The 23,403-nt window shown below is 39.3% G+C and overlaps 1 protein-coding gene across 7 annotated transcripts in view; it reads left to right on the forward strand.

The window, feature by feature from the left end:
• The window catches only part of DCLK1 (doublecortin like kinase 1), a 312,702-nt gene that overhangs the window by 23,412 nt on the left and 265,887 nt on the right, over positions 1-23,403 (forward strand). The gene's annotated exons all lie outside the window — the stretch shown is intronic.

A 23,403-nucleotide genomic window follows, 5' to 3' on the forward strand; every position in this document is an offset into this window, starting at 1 on the left:
AATTTCAGTGATGCATTGCTTATCTGAGCCTTCATTCAGGCCCCATAAGAAGGGAAGAGAGCGTTTTCTAGCTGAAGGTTCCAGTCACGTCCCCTTTCTCCGTGACCGAGTGAGAGGCTCCCTCTTGCCCCTGTCCAGGTTCCAGTGCTGTGATTTTCTGTGGATTATTCCCTCACCCTGCTGGGCAGCTACTCCCGGAGGTCATTTAGATTGTGACTATTTTTTAAGTGATTAAAATAAGCCCAAAAGATACGAGATTTGCTGCAAAGATATACTTGCATATCTCCTGACTCCTTTTTTTGGGAACAGCTAATCTGGCAGTCTTGAGCTGCTAAATCTGTGATTTCTGAATCCTTGCTTTAGAAACATAAACCACAGCAAGTCTCAGGACAGCTGGTGCCCAAGCAGGCAATTTATAATGTAACCATCACAGATCAGACACTTCCCAACCATCTCCCCTTCCCCACTGGAACAGAGTAATATTTCAAAGTAGGATAAACTAGATAGACTGATAATATTGATATTGATATTGATAAACTAGATTGCTTTGTAAGTAGAAAAAATATGCACATCTCTATCTTATCTATTCTTCAATAAAATAGTAACGGAGGGGAAACTCACTCAGGAATGTTATATTTTTATCTTACAGGCATTTCACGTAAGTCATGCTCTTTGTAAAACCCACCACTAACATGCTAGAGTGAGCAAACAATCTATTGTCTTTCTAATATGTAAAGAACTAGGAACCTCAGCTGACGTAAAGCTGATTTAGGTGGTAAACTGTGAGAACAGGCATCATAGCTGCTGCCTTAGTCTGTTCAGGCTGCTATAACAAAATACCAACGACTAGGTGGCTTATATGCAACAGAAATTTGTTTCTCACAGCTCTGGTGGCTGCAAGTCCAAGATCAAGGTGCTAGCGGATTTGGCCTGGTGAGATCCCACTTTCTGGTTAACAGAAAGCCACGTGTTTGCAGCGTCTTCTCATGGCAGGACTGGCTAGGGGGCTCCTAGGCCTCTTTCATAAGGACACTAATCCCTTTCATGGGGGATTCACCCACATGACCTAATCATCTCCCAAAGGCCCTGTCTCCTAATACAGTCAATTTTAGGGGTTAGGTTTCACATAGGAACTTTTCGGGGGACACAAACATTCAGACCACAGCAGCTGCCAGGTAAAGGGAATCCAAATAGCTGCTAATAAATTAATAAGTTACTGTCTTCTCTGTTATATTTTGATTATTGAATTCCCTTGCCTATTATAAACATAAAATTCAAAAGATGCTTGTGAGTCATAATCGCAACCATTTATTTTAGGTAACTAATGTATGAGTTTATTAGAATTCAGGAAATGGTAGTGATGATAATAGGGATCTACCAATCAGATATCATAAAATGGTTTTCATTTTTTTATTCTTGGTTTTGAATACCTAATTCTAATCTGAGGTAAAAATAATTTGATTCACACTTGAGTTTAGAGAGTTTAGAATATTTCTTCCTCTTACAAGTTTTAAAAAGTGGTACACGGTACTACTATGTCTGACTTGGCTATAGCAGTTAATGAGCTTAAACAATATAAAAACCAGAGATTTCCAAAAGAAAAGGAAGGAATTTAGGATGTGACAGAATTTGGTTGGATGGAAAAGGAGAGTATCTATAGCTATAATAGTGGCTTTTTAAAAAAATTAAATAAATAAAACTTATGTGACAGCTGCAGTTAACTTCTTTAAGCATATTTAAATCCTTCATTCTTAGTATACAGAATTTTTTACTATAATGATTTGGTATAATATCTATGTCGTGAAAGTGAAGGTAACACGTTTTAGTTTTGTTTGCAATCTATGTGAAAAAAACTGTTGATGAAATAATTTAACTTACATTTTAAAACGTCTAATTAAAATGCCCTACAGAAGCTCAGAGTACATGTTAGACCTTACTCATGATTTCCTAGAGCTCTGAATTGATGGAAAATCTTAGCTGTTTTCAAAGAAAAAGGAGCTTAAAGATAATTATGATACTTAGGGAATTGGCATGTCTAAAATAGAATGTGCTATTTTGGGTTATATACCTTTGGTTGATATTCAGGACTTACAAGCTACACCTGTCCTTACATAAATAGTAATTCCTCCGAATTTAGAGGTTAAGTCCTTTTTTCCCAGTCTGAGCTTCTCTGACAATGTAATTATAATTATGGACGCTTGCTGTGATTTATATTTTAAGGCTCAAATTAGTCTCAGCCAAAGTCAGTTTTCTGTAAATTGAATTCTAATTTGCCGTAAAGTGAATTGTTTAGTGTCCCACTGTAGAACTGAAGATATGTTTCCAGTATGCTGAAGGAACTTGGAGCTGTTTTATAAAACTGTGGGCTTTGGGATAATCTCCTAGTGGTGACTTCTGCTTTTGCGAAGGTGGAGACCCTGTCTGGGCCTGTGAGTCTCTTCTGCCCTGAGGGAACATGTCGGAGTGATGGAAAGAACTTGCACTTTAAAGTCAGCTGGGCCTGCGTTCAGATTTCAGTCTGAAAAATCTAGCTGGCTCGAGTTTCTCTTTCAGACCTGGAAAATTGTTAGTTCCCCACTTAACTGATTATGGAAGTTTAAAAATCTCATGTGTCGAATTTACTTGTAATAAGGAAATTTGCTTAGATATGCTATAATTTAAGCATAGATATATGCAAAACATAATTATAGGAAAAACACTAATTTTTACGGACTAGTTTGAAACATATAGTTTTAAGACTGATAGACTTAAGTTCAAGTCTGTCCTCTACAGTGGAATATATTCTCCCATTGGCAGGAGTTAATTCTTGTATACGCCTTAGTTTTCTTATCTATATAATGGGCATAATAATAATACCTGTTTTTTAAGTTGTCATGAGGATTTAATGAAACAATCTATGTGACAAACTCATTCATCTCATTGAATCATCACTACGGCTCTGCAAAGCCAGAACCTACTCATTTCTCAGTATAGTTCAAGGGCGGCCTATGTGGAACTGACAGCTCCCTCTCCTGAGGCTCCATTCACTGTCTGTTGCAGGTAGCCCCACAATTTTGATTCAGCTGGCCTGTCTCTTCCATCAGAATTCATAGGATGAGACTAAGGAAGGTGTCCTATTGACTCTGGATCTCTAGGGCCTGACCTGGTAAATGCTTGTTCAACAAATGATCGAATGACTGAATGATTGGACGATTGACCAGTTTGTCCTGGGCCACAGCTTTGGCACTAGCATGGTGCTTCCAGTGAGCTGCAAAGTACTTACAAGTCACGGCCGTTTTGGGGTTCATTGTCACCCTGGTGGCACTCTCTGCAGTGGAACCACAGATTGTAAGGTACTTATCGTGGTGCTTGTTTTCTACCTCGGGCTCCTGCTTCATTAATGACTCTTGGATAATTTAAAAAAAAACACATATCCAATTTTAGAACATTTTCTCTATTGAAAGAACTTTTATCCTGAGGAGAAATAATAGTTGGTCTATTAGAAAAACGTTCACCATCAGAGTCAGAATATTGCCCTAAATCTTTCTGACATTGCCTCAGCCATCCCATGAATAAAGAGAAGTTCTAATCGATATGTTCTATGGATTTAAAATTGGTGATAGGCCAATAAGAGATTCACATGAATAGCATCTGGCCCAATTATTGCAGAGACACAAACCTGTGCTGTCTGGGGTGTTTGTGGTGCTAGGGTAGAGTATGCTGCAGCGGATTTTGCTGATTAGTTTAAATCCTTGAAACTAAATTAAATGAAAGAGGCAGTTTCAGAAATTAAATGGAACTTAAAAAAAAAAAAAAAGAATTTTAAATCTGAACTATATTCTTTTGGCCGGAACACGAAGGGAAAGAGAAAAGGCACCTGCTACGTGTTCTCTAGGCCTTTTAGAAAACGTGGAGCTGTTCCTTTGGCCACATACATGCGAGTCCACAAGGAGGTGATATCGTAGACATCAAGGGAGTGGGTGCTGTTCAAAAAGGGACGCCCCACCGCTGTCCCCATGGCAAAACTGGAGGAGTGTGCAGGGTCGCTCAGCATGTGGTTGGCATTGTTGTAAACAACTTAAGGGCAAGATTCTTGCCAAGAGCATTAACATATGTATTGAGCATATTAAGCGCTCTAACAGCCGAGGTCGCTTCCTGAAACGTGTGAAGGAAGATGATCATAAAAAGAAGGAAGCTGAAGAGACAGGGGCCTGGGTTCAGCTGAAGCGCCAGCCTGCTGCACCCAGAGAAGCCTGCTGTGTGAGACCAGTGGAAAGACCCTCCTCCCCTGAGAATTGATGGCATGATGGTTGTAAAAATAAATGAATAAAAAGATCTCTAATTGAGTAGGTGTCCCCTCTCCCAAAGAATTATTTAAAGAAAAAAAAAAATCTGATCTATGTTGTAAACAACATGCCATAGAAAGAGAAGGACAGATGGGAGATTCATGTTTTAATTGGCTTTTTCCATTGTAAGATTAATATATGATCGTTGTAAAGAATTTCGAAGCAAATGAGAAAATATTAAGATAAGTTAAAATGATTACAGTCTCATTGGCAAGATGGCTCCTGTTAATAGTTTGGCTTATTTCCTTTGCTTTTTTTCTTAAAAAATTTAGATCCTACTCTATATACAATTTGGTTTCTTGTTTGCAATTTCATAAGATACTGTGGATATTCATGTGAGAAATGTGTTGAAATTATTAAGCCGTCCCTTCTCTGGTGTCGCTATTTTACCGGCCAGCGTAAGATCCTTGGAGGCCTAGCTGTCTAGTGTGCTTCCTCTCCAGTAACTCACCTGCAGAACTTCTCTTGTATGTTCTGACTGTGGCTGAGAGTGATCGTGTTTTAAAGTCAGATTGAGACACAAACATTATGAGGTGTTGGGACCCTCAAGATGGTCTTCGATGGAATCCATTATTGAAGGTTAAAAGTATCTCAGAATTCATCCACTCAGTTTAGGGCTCTCTTGGGAAAAAAAATATATAGACGTATTTCAAAAGCTGCCTGATGAAATAAGTCTAGTATTGTTCCATAAATACCAGGTAACTCAGGCTTTTCAGTCAATAGGAGCCTGATTACCAGGGTCCTTTAGGAGTCTCTCCCCGAGGGAAAAACACCAGGTGTTTTCGTGTTGTTGTGTTTTTTTATGTGTGTGCCTAATCACATCTGCTTTGTGTTATAACAATTTGTACTCTTGTATAAGAAGAAAATATCTTAGAGAAAAAAGACGATGGTTTACTGACTTCCATATTCTTGATTACTTTTATTAGATGCTTAATATTTATTAAATGACATTGCTTGATTTTAACTTGTGGCTCAGATTATGATAAATAGAATCACAGAATTATAGGGCTCAGAGTTCCATTATGAGAGATCTTTTTCTCTACTTGGAAGACCATAGACTAAATTTACCTTGGCAAGTATTAAGATAAAAATCAATATTTTATTTGTAAAAATATCCTAGGAAGAAAATAACTCAAGGTAAGCATTATCTTTAAAAAAAGTAGACATTTTTTTTTCTGATGCTTTTTCTGAATAATAATTTGGGAACTGGTAACTAGTTCTACAACAGAAACTGTTGTAAGAAGTCCTACTGTGTGCTCAAGTCCTACTGTGTGCTCTTCACCCATATAACAACCTTGCTACCTAGAGTGGTCCAAGGACAGTGGCAGTAATGCCACCAGGGAGAGTGTAGAAATGCAGACTCTCAGGCCCTCCTCCCCAGACCTACTGATTCTGAATCTGCATTTTAGCAAGATCCTCACGTGATCCATATTAACATTAAAGTTGGGGAAGTAACTGAACACCATGAATGGAATATCAGAATCCAAAGATGTAAGGATGGTAAACCTTGGCTGTTACATAGTAGATAGGGTTAACATTAATTTTAGCTTATTTAGCAGTTTCATTCAGTATCCTCTCAATGTCAATGTTAACATCAGATGGCAAGATGTGATTGCTGTAACAACATTCTGGAAAGCAGCCAGTCCATTAGTATAAACTGTGTGCCCACTGCAATCTAGCCTCAATGAGCTGCCTGCGCGTGGAGGATGGATGACTTCCTGTATGGAGAATAAATGAAAGTTAAAAGACATAGGAAAGGCTGAACAATTACAATGGAAATGCTGATCCTGATAAAGAGGTTAAGGTGCATGGTTGCCACAGAGTTCGTATGCATGCTGTTCGAAGTTAGGCTGCACAAATTTAATGTTTTCCTCATGGTTCTTCTGGATAGCTTCCATGGGGATTATTGGAAGTCATTAAACCTCTTTCTTAGAGTTGATTTGAGATCTCTGACTATGTCAGGCAGAGTCTCTGTGCAGGAGAAAATTTACAACATGGAGGATGTCCAGCGGAACACGGGGAATTTCTTAATATATGCAGGAAATGGAGGGGTACATTTTGAAAATACTTTCCAGCTAGCATGCCTAGTGAGTTAGTGGCTGGGAGTCTTATGTATCACAAACTACGCTGTTGAGAACAATGAATGGAGTTTCCTGGTGTGAAGTAATCACCTAGTAATAAGGATTGGGGTAGTTTTCTTACAATGCAGCCCTGGAGGCTAAGAGACTGAAGACATGTCACCAACTTAATTCAGCTGGCAGCTGGCAGTAACTACTCTCCACTTAGGCAGATGTGGCCTTGCAAACAGCCACATAATGCCCAGTGACCCCATCAGCATGGACTTTTTTGACTGAGAAGGTCAACTCTATCTCTAGGGTTATAGCTCCAAATTGGGGGGAAAAGTAATAAGCTCTAGAAATAAGTGGGTCTCCATACAGGGAAGCAATAGGAGGTTCATTTCTGTCACTCGTTGGTGCTATGGCCCTGGGAAAAATAAAATCACATATTTCCCAGGCCATTTCTGAGGTTGGTGTGCCATGGAAGGAATTGTATAGACATGTTTGCTATTTTGTTTCTTAATAACATCCTCATTTTCTTTCATACCAAAAATTCCTTTTCTTCTTTATCTGTATTTCATGTCACGGTGATAGATTTAGCCACTGTATATTTAAAAAATACAACCGTTTATTAAGTTCCTGTTGCAGGTGACATTTGTTAACCTTATAGAAAGAGAAAGGATCTCAAGATGCCACTGTTGATAGCAGTCATAGAAAGAAAGACCTGCAAAGTCTGTTAGGTGAACAGTCGTCTTTGATTTTGCCAAATTCAATCAAGAGTTTCACGTGACTTCTATTGAGATGGTCCAGCTTTAATGTTTTAAGTGCCTTTAATATTGAGAACGTGTGTCTTCTTTTTGATTTATTAGCTCAGCAGACATTTATTGAGTATTGGCCCTGTGCCAGGGTTGGGTGGTTGGAAGACATGGAGGAATTCCTCACGACGGAGTCACAAAGGGAAGCCGGGTCCTTTTAGGGCTCCCTGGATCCCCTGACAGAGAAACCTGCATTTCATATCCATATGCTCAAATAAGTAAGAAATGATTGATATCCTGAATCTTGTTTGAGGTTGTCCTTGCCTTGTTTGGGAATGTGGCTGTCAAAACATTGTTAAGCAACATTACCTTCATATTTTAAGTAACTAAAAGCCATGTTCTACTGTACAGCTTAGTTATCGACACTTCTAGCGCATGCATTCAGAATCCGCATATTAAAAGCCTACTTTTGTGGAACAGGATGCTGGTAAATGACTTTACATTTAAATTAGTCCTTGTACTCAAAGCGCGTGGCGTATTTTAGAAGATTTGAAAATACTAAGTGTACTAACATCAGTTTTATTAGCCTGAACTTTCCCCACGAGGGGTGCTGCCAGTCAGATCTGTAAAATCACCATTCACTTTCTTGCATCAGTTGAAGTGAGAGGAAAGTTATTTCCAAGACTTTACAAGATTATCAAGATGATGGAAACTTGACTTTGGGGATTTTTACCCCCCTCATTCATATGTTTTTGGACACAAAAGAACTAGGGGAAGACCTAGAGGAAACATTGATATGTTTTTGAGGGTCAGCAACAGTAATAACGCTATTTTCAAGACGTTAAAATTAATTTTTTCAAAGGGAAAAATAATTACCCTGTACATTTAAATTATGGCATACCTGTATCTCCGATGCTTCTCTCATCTAGTAGAAACATACTATAAATGATCCTATTGTAAATGAATTCTGTTCATCTTACTTTTCCTTCGTCCTATTTGCCTTATAATTTGCTTTAGCAGCAGCTGAGGAAAGTATATCAGACCAGTTCTGGGATGTAGCACCAGCTCTGTGCCAGGAGATAAGCAATAGCACCTTTTGTACTGAATCAAAAATTGGAAGATATTTTCTTTTACAACAGCTGGAAACAGTTGGCATGAACATTGCTGAGTAATTGGCTTTTCAGGAAGGTAAAAGATTGGAGTGGTCCCTGGATGTGAGGTTTTGGAGAAAAGACAATAAAATCATCTGGTCTATCGAACCCAGCCCAGGAGTAATAGCATCAACAAGCATGGAACAGCAGCTAGCATTTCTTGAATGCTTACCATATGCCAGGAACTAACTAAAGATTTCTCTTTTACCATTTCAACAGTTTTATGCCATAAATACTATTGTCATCTCCATTTTCGGATGCAGAAATGAGGGAAAAGTAACTGGCCCTCTGCAAAGTACGTGATCAAGGCCAACTAACATTCTTAACCATAGTGCCATACATGACTCTGTGTGGTGTTTTGAAAATGATTTGAGTAAAGAAAATTCATTTTTTTTTTTTGTAAAAAAGCTCACGATTCATTGCTGTGTTTTATCTACCCACTGGAGTTTAAATATACTTCTGAAACCATCAAATTATGGAGATCTGTCAATATTAAAGCTTGAGTGGGTTGCCAGAGAATAGTAAATGTTGAGAAAACTACTGAAATGTTTTTCTTGCTGTTTTGATTGTTAGTTATGAAATTAATCCATTTCAAGTAATTTTTAAAAGCACCTGAAAATCTTTTTAAATATGATTATAAAGATTTCTATTCCCAACAGTGGAAAAATAACATTCTTACTGTAACTCATCACCCAGAAATATAACCATTTCATAGAAAGGGAATATTGTTGCATTTTAAGATATGTCAACTTTAAAATTTAAATAAATGTTTATAGCTTTATTAAGGTATCATTTACATCCCATACAATTTACCCAATGTAAGTGTACTGTTCAATAATTTTAATAAATATAGAGAGTCGCACAGCCATCACCACCATCCAGTGTTAGGACACGTGACCACGGAAAATTTTCTCGTGCCTATTTGCAGTCATTTCCCATTTCTGCCCCCAGCCGAGCAACCACTGGTCTGCTTTCGAATTGCATTAACTTTTAAGTGTTGACCTCATCTTTCTATATGCATTTACAGAGAAGACTCTTTTCTACCTCTGAAGTCACCTGTATAATTATGGATTTTACTAAGTACATCATTCTTGAACCTTTGCTGTGATCTTCGTCTCTTTGACTCAGTATGAATAGCCCTGGGCTTTATGGAGGTTCTATAAGTAACTTATAGCAGAGAATATTCTGCAGTAGGTTTTAGCACAGTGAACCGCTTATTATGTTTGCACTCTGTACATATGGTATTTCTGAATTAATTCCAAACTTAGGCAACTAAGAGGAAAAACATTTAATGTTCGTGGCAGGATGGAATAATAACCGGTGTCCTCTGAGGCCCCGGGAGTGCTCCTCAGATGCCATCCATCACTCCTGCCTTCCCCACGCTCCGTTCAGCAACACTTTCTCTTTACAGTTCAAAATGCCATTTATAGGCTGATGAGATTTCAAGTTATATTAACATAGTTCAAGCTGTATATCTTTTTGCTTTTTCATGGTTAAAATGTGCTTTCCATGTGTTTTATCTGTTTCTTGGGCGAGATCCAATTACTTTGTCATCTCTCCTTCTCTTCCTGGCTCTTTTCCCACTTGTCCTTTCATCTCTTCACTATTCAAGATCTTTGAGGACATTTTTTATGACCTGTTTCTCTCTGCTCAAGGAAAGAGGCTTCCCTGTGAATTCCAATATCCTGTCGTGCAGTAAAGCTGCACCTGGGGGATTCTGTTCGTTGAACCATCATTGAATGCCTTTGTAATTCAGTGTTCAGACACTGCTGGCTTTTGAATTCCAGAGACATTTGTATATTCACTCTATGGGTTTTCCCTGTTATCAGAAAGCTGTCATGAGCCAAAAGGGTATGAAGCGAAGAAACAATTACAGTGGTCCCCCCTTATCTGTGGGGGCTACGTCACCAAGACCCCCAGTTGAAGCCTTGACCCATGGATAGTACCGAACTCTATATGGATTTTTTCTGTACATATATAACTATGATAAAGTTTAATTTATAAATTAGACACAGGAAGAAATTAACCAAATAACTAATAATAAAATAGAACAATTGTGTGAATGTGGTCTCTCAGCAAACTAGCACAGATTTCTTTACTATTCTTAATTTTACAAGTGGAAGATTCCTTCTTACTGTAGATATTAGCGACCTCAGCACACGATGTTTTTTTCCTAAGTTGAGAATTTTCACCTTTTCCCTTAAGCAAAGGACTTTATGGCTTCTCTTTGGTGTATCAGAATTGCCAGCATCACTATTCTTGCGCTTTGGGACATTATTAAGTAAAATAAGGGTGACTCGAACACAGTGTTCATGGCAGGATACTGAGACAGTCTGTCTGATAATGCAGAGGGCTACTAAGTGATTAGCGGATGGGGATCTCATACAGTGTGGAGCCGCTGGACAAAGGGGTGATTCACCCCCTGGAGGGACAGAACAGGACGGCATGAGATTTCATCATGCTCTTTGGAACAGCATGAAATTTGAAACTTCTGAATTGTTTATTTTTGAAATTTTTCATTTACTATTTTAAAACCGTGGTTGAATTTTTTTTTTTTTTTTTTAGTGTTCCCAGACCCCAAATTCAACACATGAGCAATGTCTATTTTGTTTGCCATGATCGAAACCTTTAACTACTTTCAGTTTTATGCTAAGTATAACACCCTTAAACTCTCTTAGGCTTTTCCGATACCTTAGGACACATCTTGCTAACGGTGTACAGAATGAGTCGAGATAAAGCACAGATGCTCACAGACACAGCTCAAAGCTGCAGCAACTTGATGCTGAGATGCTGAGTGTGGTTTACCAGGGAAGGTGCTCGGACAGCCACCCTCGCTCTTCCAGGTGCCACTGCCTCTTTGGCTGCAAAACAATCACTGAGCACTGTTTTCACTTCACCTTTTTTCATAAAAGCAAAAATCCTCTTTGGATTTCTTTAGTTCACAAAAACAGGTATTAATGTAGGTCTTTCTTCAAGTGAGGTGGTATAGCGTTCAAAAAGTGGGGGATACCTGGATATGTGTATGTATATATATAGACACATTTGTAGATATACAGACATGTAGACATTCTTTTTCTTGTTCAAGGCCATCCCCAAACCCCAACACAGGCTTGGTCTCCCTCGTGAGGTTTCTCACGGTATGGGGAGAAGAAGCCGGTCCCCAGTTTAGATCCAGAGGTCCCAGGCTCATTTCTAGGCATAATTTTGAGGTTGGCGAGATGCTGAGATAACTTTCCTGGGATTTCTCCCTTCCTTCCTTTTTGGTAATCTGCCCATCTATAGAACCAAAAGATTATGGTGGTGGGTAGCTACATTGGAGGGAATTATGTATAGAGGATCCCTTTCAAAACCAGTGAAACTGGTTTACTGTTTTTAAGCACCCCCAAACCCCTTTAGGCTAGTTTTCTTACACACTAAGATGAATGGTCTTTATTATAATTCCCATTTGGTAGGGCTGACAACAGAGAGTAAGAATAACAAAGTGGAAAAAAATGACTAATTCTAATGATTTAAAATAAATCAAAATCCTGTATTTTTAACCGAGGTTTTCTTGTTTAATCTACAACAGTGGCTCTTAAATTTTATGGATCACATTCCCCTTGGAGACTCTTATAAATGCTATGACCTGGGAATGTCATCCCCAGGAAAGTTAACACCTCACAAGTGGGGTAGCATTTAATTTTTATGGTGTGCTTATCAGTGTTCAGTCTTTGATTTTTCTTATCCCTTTGGAGGGAACTTATATGTCCTTGATATTAAGTGACAGAAATCAAATCTGTTTTAGAACACTTTAACTTCTTTGCATTTAGTAGTGATTTTCTTGAACCACCAGGAGAGTAAGCCCAGCAGGAGAGATGAGAGGGTAAATTCTGCCACCTGTGTTCTTTCATGCCTTTGACTAAAATTCCTGGTTCTTGACAAAACATTTCCTACTCATAGAGGAGCTATTTAGTTTGATCGGGCATGGGTTTGCTTTCTTCTGTTTATTTATCGGAACAAACATGGAGTGCTTCTGTACAAAGGACAGAAAGACGTGGCCCTTCTTCATACCATCCCCGCTCCCTTTTACTTCTCTTTTTTCCTTTATTCCTTAATTTGAGCGTTTAATTTATGAGAGATAATTTCACTTTTCTTCTCTTCTCATTCTTTCACTTACAGGAAATCATATTCCTGACTTTAAATTGTCCTTTCTTCTACAACAAATGCTTTCCAGGACTCCTCATTTTGTCCTAAGTGATAAATGTTCAGAATGGTCAAGCGCTTCCCACCTGCTGTCCTGGAGTTCCCAGGGGACCCATGCGTGTGTTCCAGTGATGACATCTGTTCTAATGGTGTTCAATACTGCAAATATAATTGTTGCTTAAAACCTTAAAAAAAACCTTTTTCCTTAAAAAAGAATCAGTTTTAGAGCCACTGAGTGTGTATCAACTAGCTGTGCGTAGCAGTTCATGGAGATCAAGTGAGAATCCCCTTGAGTGGAACACCACAAGCTACTGGTGTGGTTTTGACCATTGTATAGCTTTAGATTAGTTTTATTCTAAGCTGTATATTGTTAAAGTTATATTCATAATGAACCATTGGTTAAATATAGGAAATTAATAAGGAGCAAAATATAAAGTGATGATGTCACCTCTTATATAGCACATTAAGGTGTTTCTAGTATTTAAGAAAATAATATTTTAAAAATAATATAATTTTATCCATTTAGTTTTTATTTACTGATACTACTATCTACTCTGACCATTATTAAACAAGATGATACTTTTTGGTGCAAAATGTGCATTAGGTCACAAAACACACTTTTAAAAATGTTATAACATATTTTAATTCATCGACATTTTAATAAAGATTTGATTCTAATACCAAATAAGTTAGTCACTTTTAATATTTTTGAGATCAATTGTGTATTCATCATATAAATTGAAATTCTTGAAAACAGAACACAGATTGATTGTAAAGAACAAACATTTTTATATTTCATAAATATTATATCCCAGTTTTATTAATTTCATTTCTAATGTATGTTAAAACATTTTATTGAAAATAACTATCATTTAAAAATATCAAAGTTATTTAAAAATTTCTTGGAGTGTTCAATAGGTTTAATAGTTCTATAAAGAGAATCTTGAGGATAAAAAGCATTTGGAAACCTAGGTATCTAGATTATAGATCGAATATTTGGGAGCCGACAATTACCTCAGTGTCTCATGGTACTTTGATTTTATCAGGTGCTTGGTAAATGTTCATTAAGGAATTTGTGTTTTTAATAGATAGTACTTCAGTAGTGCTGTTTTCAAAAAAACGGAAGTCATACTACATATATGGAAGCTTAAATATGTGACTTGTAGCCGCTGTGGGAGCCCTCTACTGGGAGATTCATTACAGCAGATCCTGACCTCTTATTACTGAATGCATGTTGGTTTTATTCACATCGTAACTTCTGTCAATCCAAATGATAAGTATGCCTACTTTGCTATTCCAGGAGACTTTTTAAATAATTTGCCAATCTGTTCCAAACAGGGTACGGTGCCAACTTTAAAAGTCGGCTCTGTGAGCGCCCTTTCCTCCACTGTTTTCAAGTCATAGGGAATATAAACCAGTTAATATTTAAAGTTTGATACAGATGTAAGAATTTGAAGAACATCTCATGACCCATTATGTTAATAGTTTTGAAACACTGTTATTATTTCTGTCCCTTATTCAATAAGGCTTAATTATCAATAATGTTAATAATACTTTTCTACCTAAAGCCACTTTTTCCCTTGACTTGTCTTATTTTCCAAAGTCTCTTTTATTCGGTGCATGCCTATGATGTGTGGTCTGCACTCTTGATGAGTAAGCATGGGATACTTAGAAGGCAAATGTGATCAGATGTGAGGAAGGATAGGGAAAAATGAAGAAAATGAAAAGAGAAAGAAAAGGCATCGCAGACGAATAAGGGATATTCCTTGGGCCGTACGGTAGAGAGTGGTGATATTAGAAGTGAAACCATATAACATGCGTGACAGCTGCTAACATGTATTCGGCAGTTGGCTTTTTGCTAGGTTCTGTGTTAAACACTTCATACACATTATAAAATTTGATCCTCACACCAGCCCTATGAGGTGAGTTCTATATTTTTTTCTCTTTTACAGATGAAGAAACTGAGATTTAGAGCGATTACGTACTTTGTTCATTATAATACAGCTAGAAAATAATTCAAGACCCAAAACTATTATATATTCTTGCTTTCCAGTAAGAAATTGAAGCAGGGTTAGAGTTGCATATAGTCAAAAGTATTCGTGCTGCTAAGTAATTAAACAAAATAAAAACTATAGTGTATTGGCAAGTAGGAAAAATGGCAAGAAGGCATTCTAAGCAAAAGGAATAGTGTGGGATAACGACCTGAGCAAGGGGGCTGGTCTGCGACAATAGATATATTGGATTTGGGGAGGGGCGATGTCTCAGGCATAGGAATTAGGAAGATAGATCAATATGGAAAAGTAGGTGGCAAATGATATCTATGGAAGGGGGCATGGATAAGCAGTGGCGAGAGTGGAAGGGAGGATCCAGATTAATAAGACACACAGGAACCTTCTTAACATCAGCTTTATCATGTGAAGCGTGTCACACTAAGAGTAGTAGCTACTGTATCTGCCTTGACTCACACATTACACGTATTTATACTTCTGGGTGTTGTGACTGAAAGAAAATTTCCAGATTAATTGTATAAACATACAGAGAAGCAAACATGGCTCTCTGAAGTTTGCATTGTCATTTTCCAATCAGTCAGTTGTCACATAGAAAGACATGTTCCAGGCATTGAGGATGCAAAGGTGAGTAGTGCAGCTCTCATCCTGAGGCACTCACAGTGCAGAGCAGGGGACAAACATTTCAACAAAAGGTTACCATGTGCTAAGTACTAAGTCATGTGACAGCAGAGCAGAAAAGGAGACTTGGCTGTTGGCTTGGGGTAAAGTGGAGCCTGAGGGGCAAGACAAATACAATGGACAGAGGACCTGAACAGACACTTCTCCCAAGACAGCATACAAATGGCCAACAGTAGGGAAATGCAAATCAAAACCACAGTGAGATACTATCTCATACCTGTTAGAAAGGCTGTCATCAATAGGTATTGGAGAGGTCATGGCAAAAAAGGAACCCTCATTCACTGCTGATGGGAATGTAAGTTGGTACAGCCACTCTGGAAAACAGTATGGAGGTTCCTCAAAAAATTAAAAATAGAATTACCATAAGACCCAGCAATCCCTCTTCTTGGTATCTACCTCCAAGATTTGAAAATATTTATTCATAGAAATATGCACCCTGATGTTCATAGCAGCATTATTCATGGTGGCCAAGACATGGAAACAACTGAACTGTCCTTTGACAGATGATTGGATAAAGAAGATGGGGTACATATATACAATGGAATATTACTCAGCCATTAGAAAAGATGAAATGCTGCCATTTGCGACAGCATGGGTGGATCTTGAGATTATCATGCTAAATGAAATAAGTCAGGAAAAGTTGAGAATCCTATGATTTCACTCATATGTGGGATATAAAACTGAGAACAACAAGTGAACATGACAAACAAGCAGAGGCTCATGGACAGGGACCATAGTTTAGTGGTTACTAGAAGAAAGGAGGATAGAGCGGGGTAGACAGGGGTGGAGAAGGTCAAATATGTGGTGACAGAAGGAGATTTGACTTCGGATGGTGAACACACAATTCAATACACATACGAAGTATTATTGAATTGTACACCTGAAACCTATTTGATTTTATTAACCAATGTCACCCCCAATCAATTTAATAAAAAACCAAGATGTTATTGTGCTCCCTTGCTGTTTCTCTAAGTTATCTCACTAGAAACCTGAGCATTGTCCTGCTGTCTTTCCTTTCTCTGCCCTGCCCCGTGTCCAGTGAGTCCCTCAGTGGCTCACTCAGGTGGCCCCAGGCCCGCTGTGGGAATCGTTCCTCTTCTCCGTGGGGGTGCTCAGTGGCTGCACTGTTGTAGACGGTCCCAGCTGGCCTTTCTGCTTTCTGTCTCTTTCCCCTTCAGCCGTCCTCCATGCTGCCTCCTACGACACGGAGCTGATTAGGTCACTGTCCCTCATTTCGTCCTAGCATGACGTGTGAAAACTTTCAGGTCGTGGGTCCCTTCTTCCTTGTCATTATCACTCGTTTCTTGCCCTTTACCCCCTTGAGGTGTGTGCCTGTGTCCCAGCTCTCCAGACAGCTCACTGTTTCTAACACCAAGTGTCTTTGCGGTTCTGTTCTCTCTGCCCGAAATGCCCCCATCGGGTCTTCTTGGGGACTCCTCTCCCAGGACCAGTTCCCCTGCACTGTTTAGACATCACCCGTGTAACCAGAGACTGAGCAGCTGTGAGACTTTTCATCCAGAAAGCCTCGAATGCCCAGACCCAATAGTTATTTTTCTTTTTGTCTTTATCCTTCACGGGGCCAATAAATGCTGAATATCTTTTCTTACAAAACAGTAGTAAACCTACGGCTGCATGTCACCCCATTCTGAAGTAAAACCCGCCTCATTGTGCATTGTAGGGCAGCTCATGGTCTATAAAGGTAAAGTGCATTCAATTTTAAAAATAGTGATAGGTTATGGACATGCTGCTCATCCCTGCAAAACATGTGGTACATTTTACATTTGGGGACTATAATCATTGAAAACATACAATCTGAATTATTAAAAAGTTTTGATCCTTTCCATTTGACTAGTAATGATTAGTCACCAGCCAAGTAAAAACTTTGGTTCTCTCACGCTGCCAAGTAGAGATTAAAGCGTCATCCGCCTTTACCGCTAGCTCTTGTTGGAGTCACTCACGTACCAGAGGAAACACGATTTTGTCTTGTTTCATATCTGAAATGTTGGAGAGAAAAAAAATCAAGGTGGGCTAGATGTCATCGGAGACAAGAGTCAGAGCCTTCGAAACAAAAAGGAAGTTAGAGATTTTAAATCCCCAAACTGTCTGTTGTACCTTTCTTTGTACCGAGAAAAAAGAAGAAAAAGAAAAAAAGGAGGTGTCTTTGCCAGCGAGTTGAGGCGGAAAGAGTGGGTGACGGGAAACTGGAAACGAGGAGGAACATTTCCCGAATGGCCACTGGCGTTCTTCTTGGAAGATGGCCCTGAGAAGGTCGTGAGGGAGTGGAATGATTACATAGGAAAGAAACGTAGACAGACCGACTTGGGTCAAGATTCTGTTTCCAGAAGTAGTTAGAGTTCTATTAACTGTACACAGCGTACCAGGAAAGGCCTGAGTTCCCATCTAGCTGAGACACTGGCCCGTTGCTCCTGGGTCACCCTATTCCATTGATAATGTGAGGTTTTCTAGTCAAGCAAGGTTGAGCTTCCACATCTATCCATAAATATATGAGATTACATAGAGAAGAGTGTTTTGAAGTAGACCAGAAATCGGATCTTATTGTACACATGAAAAAATATATTAAAATCTGCTTCCAAATCATATTAATTGATTCTGGTAAAAGCCATTTTAAACTGATTTCCGACTTTCTTATTCCAAAGTTGCATGGAGAGATAGCACCTGTGATGGTAAGTAGATCAAGAATATTTTTTTAAAACATAGAATACAATTTACTTCTTTTATTGGTTATTGATATTCCTTTTATTTTGAAAAAGTAGTCATAAAAAATTAGAGTCCACAGGAACATGGAAATAGAGATCAGAGGAGAGGAGGAATGTAGTGTGCTGAGTAAACAGTTACACTAGAAAGCGAGGCTAAGAATAGTGTTCTGCGTTATCCTGAGCTCAGACCTCTGTGGAAATGTGGTTATCACAGGACGCCTGTTAGCAATAGAATAAAATTTTTGAGTTTGTCAGGAGCTACAGGTATTTCCCTAGCACTGATGTTAACAGTTTGCTTCCTCAGAATCTCTAGGTACCTCGGGAGCCCTTGCCGTCCCAGACTTATGGTATTTAGTAAAGATTCCAGAATCCTTCTATATAAAAGAAAGTTTCAGGAAAAGCTTTAAGCCTGGACCCTACAGGGGACAGCATCTGAGGTCCAGAGCCAAGTGCCTGTCTGGCTCTGTGGCAGCCCCCACACCTGCCCACAGAGGGAGTGCCCTGCATCGGGTCTGCTCATTCCTCCCTGGAAGCAGGTCCCCAACCTCAGACCCTCCTCTCTGCGTAAAAAGGAAGTTTTCCCAAAAGCAAATGCGTCTGCAGAGTGGCACCTCATGTAGGACACCCTTTATAATGGCCATGCGGGCCAGCTCCTGTGTCCCAACCACGAATCTGGGAACAGAACAAAGTCGGCTTCATCTGCACAGCCACGAGGCCCTTCAGTGTTTTCCCACCACGTGTCAGTGATCAGTCGGCAAAAATAAATTTACTGTTAAATTCTAAATAGGAAAACCACGTGTAACTTCACCATTTTTCCCACATCACATTTTTAAAGTTGTTCAGACCCAGCCAAAGCATCCTTTCTACGTGGGCACTGTGGTAGCACCCAAGAGCCACCCTAAAGTGTTTGCTGAAGTTTTCTTGCCCTCTGGTCTCTGACCCCCTTCTTTGTCCTCTCCTGGTTTCTGGGGAGCTTTGTCTCCAGCCCTGACGGTGTGTCCTCAGCAGGGCGGGTGCTTCTAGCATCAGGGACCCAGGTTACCCGTGCCTACTCCCTCCTGTGTCGGAAGGGAGTGAGGAGGACGGAGGGGCCAGTGCCCGCCTCCGGGAGTCCTCTCAGAGGGGACAGGGCCCCAGCATCCGCCCAGCGCCTCCTGCGTGCCTGCAGTCCACACGGCCTTGTCTCTTGGCGCATCTTTACGCACCTGTGTCTGTCCTGAGGCTGCCCATTTCTTACAGTCAGAGGACAGATCTTTCCATGGTTCGGTGCCCACCCATGCTTGCCTCCAGGAGATGCTCAGAAATTATCAAGGTAATGCCTAACATTATCTGTCACCAGCTCTGTTAATTGCAACATGGGTTAAGAGATCACAAGTCCCTTACTTTCCTTGTGGCAACACCTATGCTGGAAGATCAATGCCCTACTTTGTTGCAAACTTTGCATCCCACTTAGACATGCAAATAGTCTCTATCACTTAGAGTCTCTTAAAAGCTGTCCAGGAAACAGTTTATTTTCAGCTGAAGTGGGAGGCATTGAGGTCATCTTATGCAGACTTCCCTAGGGACTGATTCTCTCTCTGTGTGTGCTTTGTCCCAACACCTGAGTTCAGGTGAGGTGTTCTGGAACCCAGGGGGTCCAGGTTGTGCAGATATGGACTCCATAGGGCTAGTGCAGGTAGGTTCGTTGAAGGAACTAATTAAATAATAATAATAACTGGCAAACAGGGATGTCGGATGGGGAAACAGTGACCCTGGCTGCTGAGTTGAGTGGGGAGGAAAGAAAACAGGAGAGAGGCTCAAACTGTAGCTGATGAAGAGTGAGCACTGTATATCTCACGTTGATGTAGCGATTCTTATTAAAAGTGTCGAACCTCGTGCTGAGGGCTACAAGATTTGGGTTGTGAGAATCTTTTTCTTTAAATATTCCTTCCCCAAAGTAATATATTTTATTTCTGAGCAATTCATTAAAATAAACAAAATGCAAACAAAATATTCTGTGTTGGGTTCCTATTTGTCTATTCAGACTTGCCAGAACAGCAAGAAAATAGGAATCCAAAGGAAGACTGACAGGACAGCTTCAGGAGTCAGCACTGTAGCAACCTTGACATGCCCTTGGGCCATCTCACCTTGCCCTCTGAGACCCTCCGTACCAGCTAGCAAGCTGGCGGTGCTTGAAGGCAGATGGTAGCTTTCTTGGTTGACCCACAATTGTAGTTTCACTTGATGACATTCAGATACTGGTAATTGTTTCCTCAGTCACAAAGAAGAGCGTGCAGTAATTTAGGGGCTTGATTTGTCATAGGCAATGATAGGGTAAATTATGGCAAACCTGAGCAATCATGGGAACTTTATGGTTGAAGCATTGAAGATTATTCTGGATGGGTTTTTGGGGACAGTGGTACAGAGCTGACTTCTGACCTTCGTTTACCGTTGGTAATTTTTACCTTTACTAAAGCAATGTACAGAATATGTGCAGTATGCTTCCCTTCATAGTGAGAAAAATACTATGGATCATGTAAATTATGGAAAAAGATTTAGAAAACACACAATTTGATGAGATGTTACCTCAGAAAGAAAGGGATTGGAGTCTATCAAGGGTTCGTTTACTTTGAGTCTATCAAGGGTTCGTTTACTTTGTATCATTTAATTTCTTCACAATAAATGTATTTGAAGTATAAAGATAAAATATAAAAGTATCCAAATACAACTTTTAGAGCAATAGGTTTTGTTTCAAACTTCTCCTATAGGAAAAAAAATAAATATTTTTATTATAATTTTAAGAAAAAAATTATTTTAAAATATTGATAAAATATTACATTGAGAGGCTTCACGCATTTTTATCACATCTTAGTTGGATACTTAAAGTGGATTCTTAAAACATCAGTTATTAATAATTTATTTTTGGCAATAAGGTGAAAATAAGATATTTGTTTTCCTTGACAGATGATATCTATTTGTAGGGTAGTTTTGTTTCAAAATTTCATCTTGATTTATATACTCACATGATTTTTTTGAAAAAATGGAGTGATAATTTTTGATGGGAAAGCGATATATGTATATATCTCCTAGGAGTAGTTTTTAAAAAAATTAAACTAGAAGCCAAGTAACCAAAAGTAATGAATATCCTTTTGTATTGGCTTGTTGCTCTCACATCAGTTTTTACACATTGTTTGGTGTTCGTTTTTCTTCATGTGGCACACTGATCTCCTGTAGGTGGTCTTTCTAATAGGGATGTAGTGGGAACGTAGATAATGGCAGGATGATTGTAGCTTTCATGAGTGTAATTAACGTCTTGTAAAAGTACAGTTCTGTAAGACAAATCTTGAAATAGAATAACTATTTCCAGTTCTCGGCTTTTATCCCCCGCCTTTTACGTTCCTTCCACTTCCGTGCTGTCAGCTTAGTGCTTCAAAGACAACTTCGAAATCTTCACGTTTGTTTCTCGCCTCTACTTTTTAGCCACTTCCTTCTGCAGGCTACACATAAACATTTTTGAAAGATTTCTGCAAGATTTGACCCCTGCGTGTCCAGTGACGTATGTCAATCATTTGAAAAATCAAACGTGCGACTATTGTTCCTTGTGGTCCAGTTTCTAAACCAAAAATCATTAACTGTCTGGGAAGAAAGGAAATGGAAGAAGATGAAGCTACTGTCTGGTAACGCTTGCATCTAGTCTTTTTCCTCAGTCTTCATTCTGCCTGGGAAAAGCCACTCAGGGATGTTTACTGACATTTCTGTGTAATTTTTGAGTGCCTCGGGGATTATTTGACTTTTTCTTTGTCGTGGTCTAATCCTCAGTGTCTCTTTGCCCTCGTCTATTTTTAATGCCAAGAGACAATTAAATCTAGTTTTTTTTTTCCTTTTGATAAACACAGTTGTTTGAGAAAGGGAAGTCTCAATTTGAGCCATGTCTATACTTTTCTAGCACATTCTAATTAGTTACAAAAATAGCAACTGAGAAATTTAGAGGAACTCCAGGAGGAAATGAACCCGTTGACTTGGAACCTGCAAATATCCCTCACTAGTCCTGTGCTTAGTAGAATGCCCAGAGCATCTTAAAGAAGCAAGTTTCCCATCCCTACCTTATAAGATCAAGCATAGACATAAGAGGCCTAGCTGCTAAGTACCACAGTGAACGGCACACAGTGGGTCCTTAATAAAATATTTGTTGTGTTAAAAAAAAAAAAACTGAGAAAACTCAAGGGAAAATACTGTTTCTAGGTGGGTTCCATAGATCGTTTATTTGTTATATGGTGATACTGTAGATTGGCTGGGATGTGAATAATACAATCATATATTTCTTAGAATCCAGTCCATGTTGAGTCACATTTGTAAGGTTTACAGTACCTACGTTTTGATGATTGCCTGGGCATAAATTGACAGCGTGGGTAACAGACATTTTGTTGTAGCCATTTAAATTTTCGTTATTATTCTCTGGATGGTGACTGCCACTCCATTTTTTCCATAGTCAACCTGCTGGACTGGGGACTGGGGTTGAGCTGATGAGGGATCCAACAGAGTATTTCATCATAAAATGGAAGAGAAGCTGCAGAGACTTGAACCCATGGGTCAGTTAAAACCAACTAGGCAATTTCAGTGTATTTTAGAGAACTTCTTAGCCCTTTGAGGTCACTGACCATTTAGGACTAGAGGCCACCATCCTGATTTGTTAAGATAACCTAGCATTTTCCTCCTTAAATAAGATGCTTTCTTATGGCCTAATGAAGGATGGATTGTTTACTCTTTGACTGCCCTTCTGTAAAGACCTTTAAATATCAGTTTGGAATGTGTAGGTACATTGTTTAATACTGAGCAGGTGGTTGCGGAATTCGACTGAGATTTCAGAGAGTCTTATGCTCAAAAGAATTTTAAAGAAGCAACTTCTGTTGTCAGAGCCCATCCCCTGGAACCATAACTTCGACCCATCAAGAGCTGGGATTCTGAGGCAACTGTTGCCTTTTTCTGACTGTAGCCATCTGCTTGTATTCCCTTCTACCCACCGGGGAGCAAGGCGGCACTGGGAGGGATGCAGAAGAGAAAATGCTGGATGGCGGCTGGGCTCATCTGGCTCAGGTTTTGGTCTAAACCTGGACCTGAGTCTTTATTTTATATGCAAATATTTTTGCACCTTTGGTGCTTTCTGTCAACTCCATTTCAGCGAGGTTTGGAAACTGTGCTTCTTAGTGTGGTCTCTCATGTTCTAGGAGAAAAGGTGTTTGGTGACACCATTGGCCCTTCTTGATGCAGTGATTCTGAGGAATATGGCTCATCTGTGCACATTTTTTTTTTTTTGAGAATTTAATTGACATGCCCAAGTAATTGCTAACATAGCAATGCTGGAGATAAGATTATCTAGCGGGGGGCAGACTGCAAGCCTCTCCACCCTCATTAGCTAGTGCTTACCCATTGCCTGCTGTTGGTGGGATGCTACCAGCTGTCTTCAAATCATTTTGGTCTGAGAGCATTGTCGTTCCCTACTCCAGGTGACTAGAGCAAATGGAATGTTAAAGGAAAACCAAGTTTTCTCCT

Source organism: Pteropus medius, unplaced genomic scaffold (assembly GCF_902729225.1).
Source record: "Pteropus medius unplaced genomic scaffold, Ma_sr-lr_union100, whole genome shotgun sequence".
Classification (NCBI taxonomy): domain Eukaryota; kingdom Metazoa; phylum Chordata; class Mammalia; order Chiroptera; family Pteropodidae; genus Pteropus; species Pteropus medius.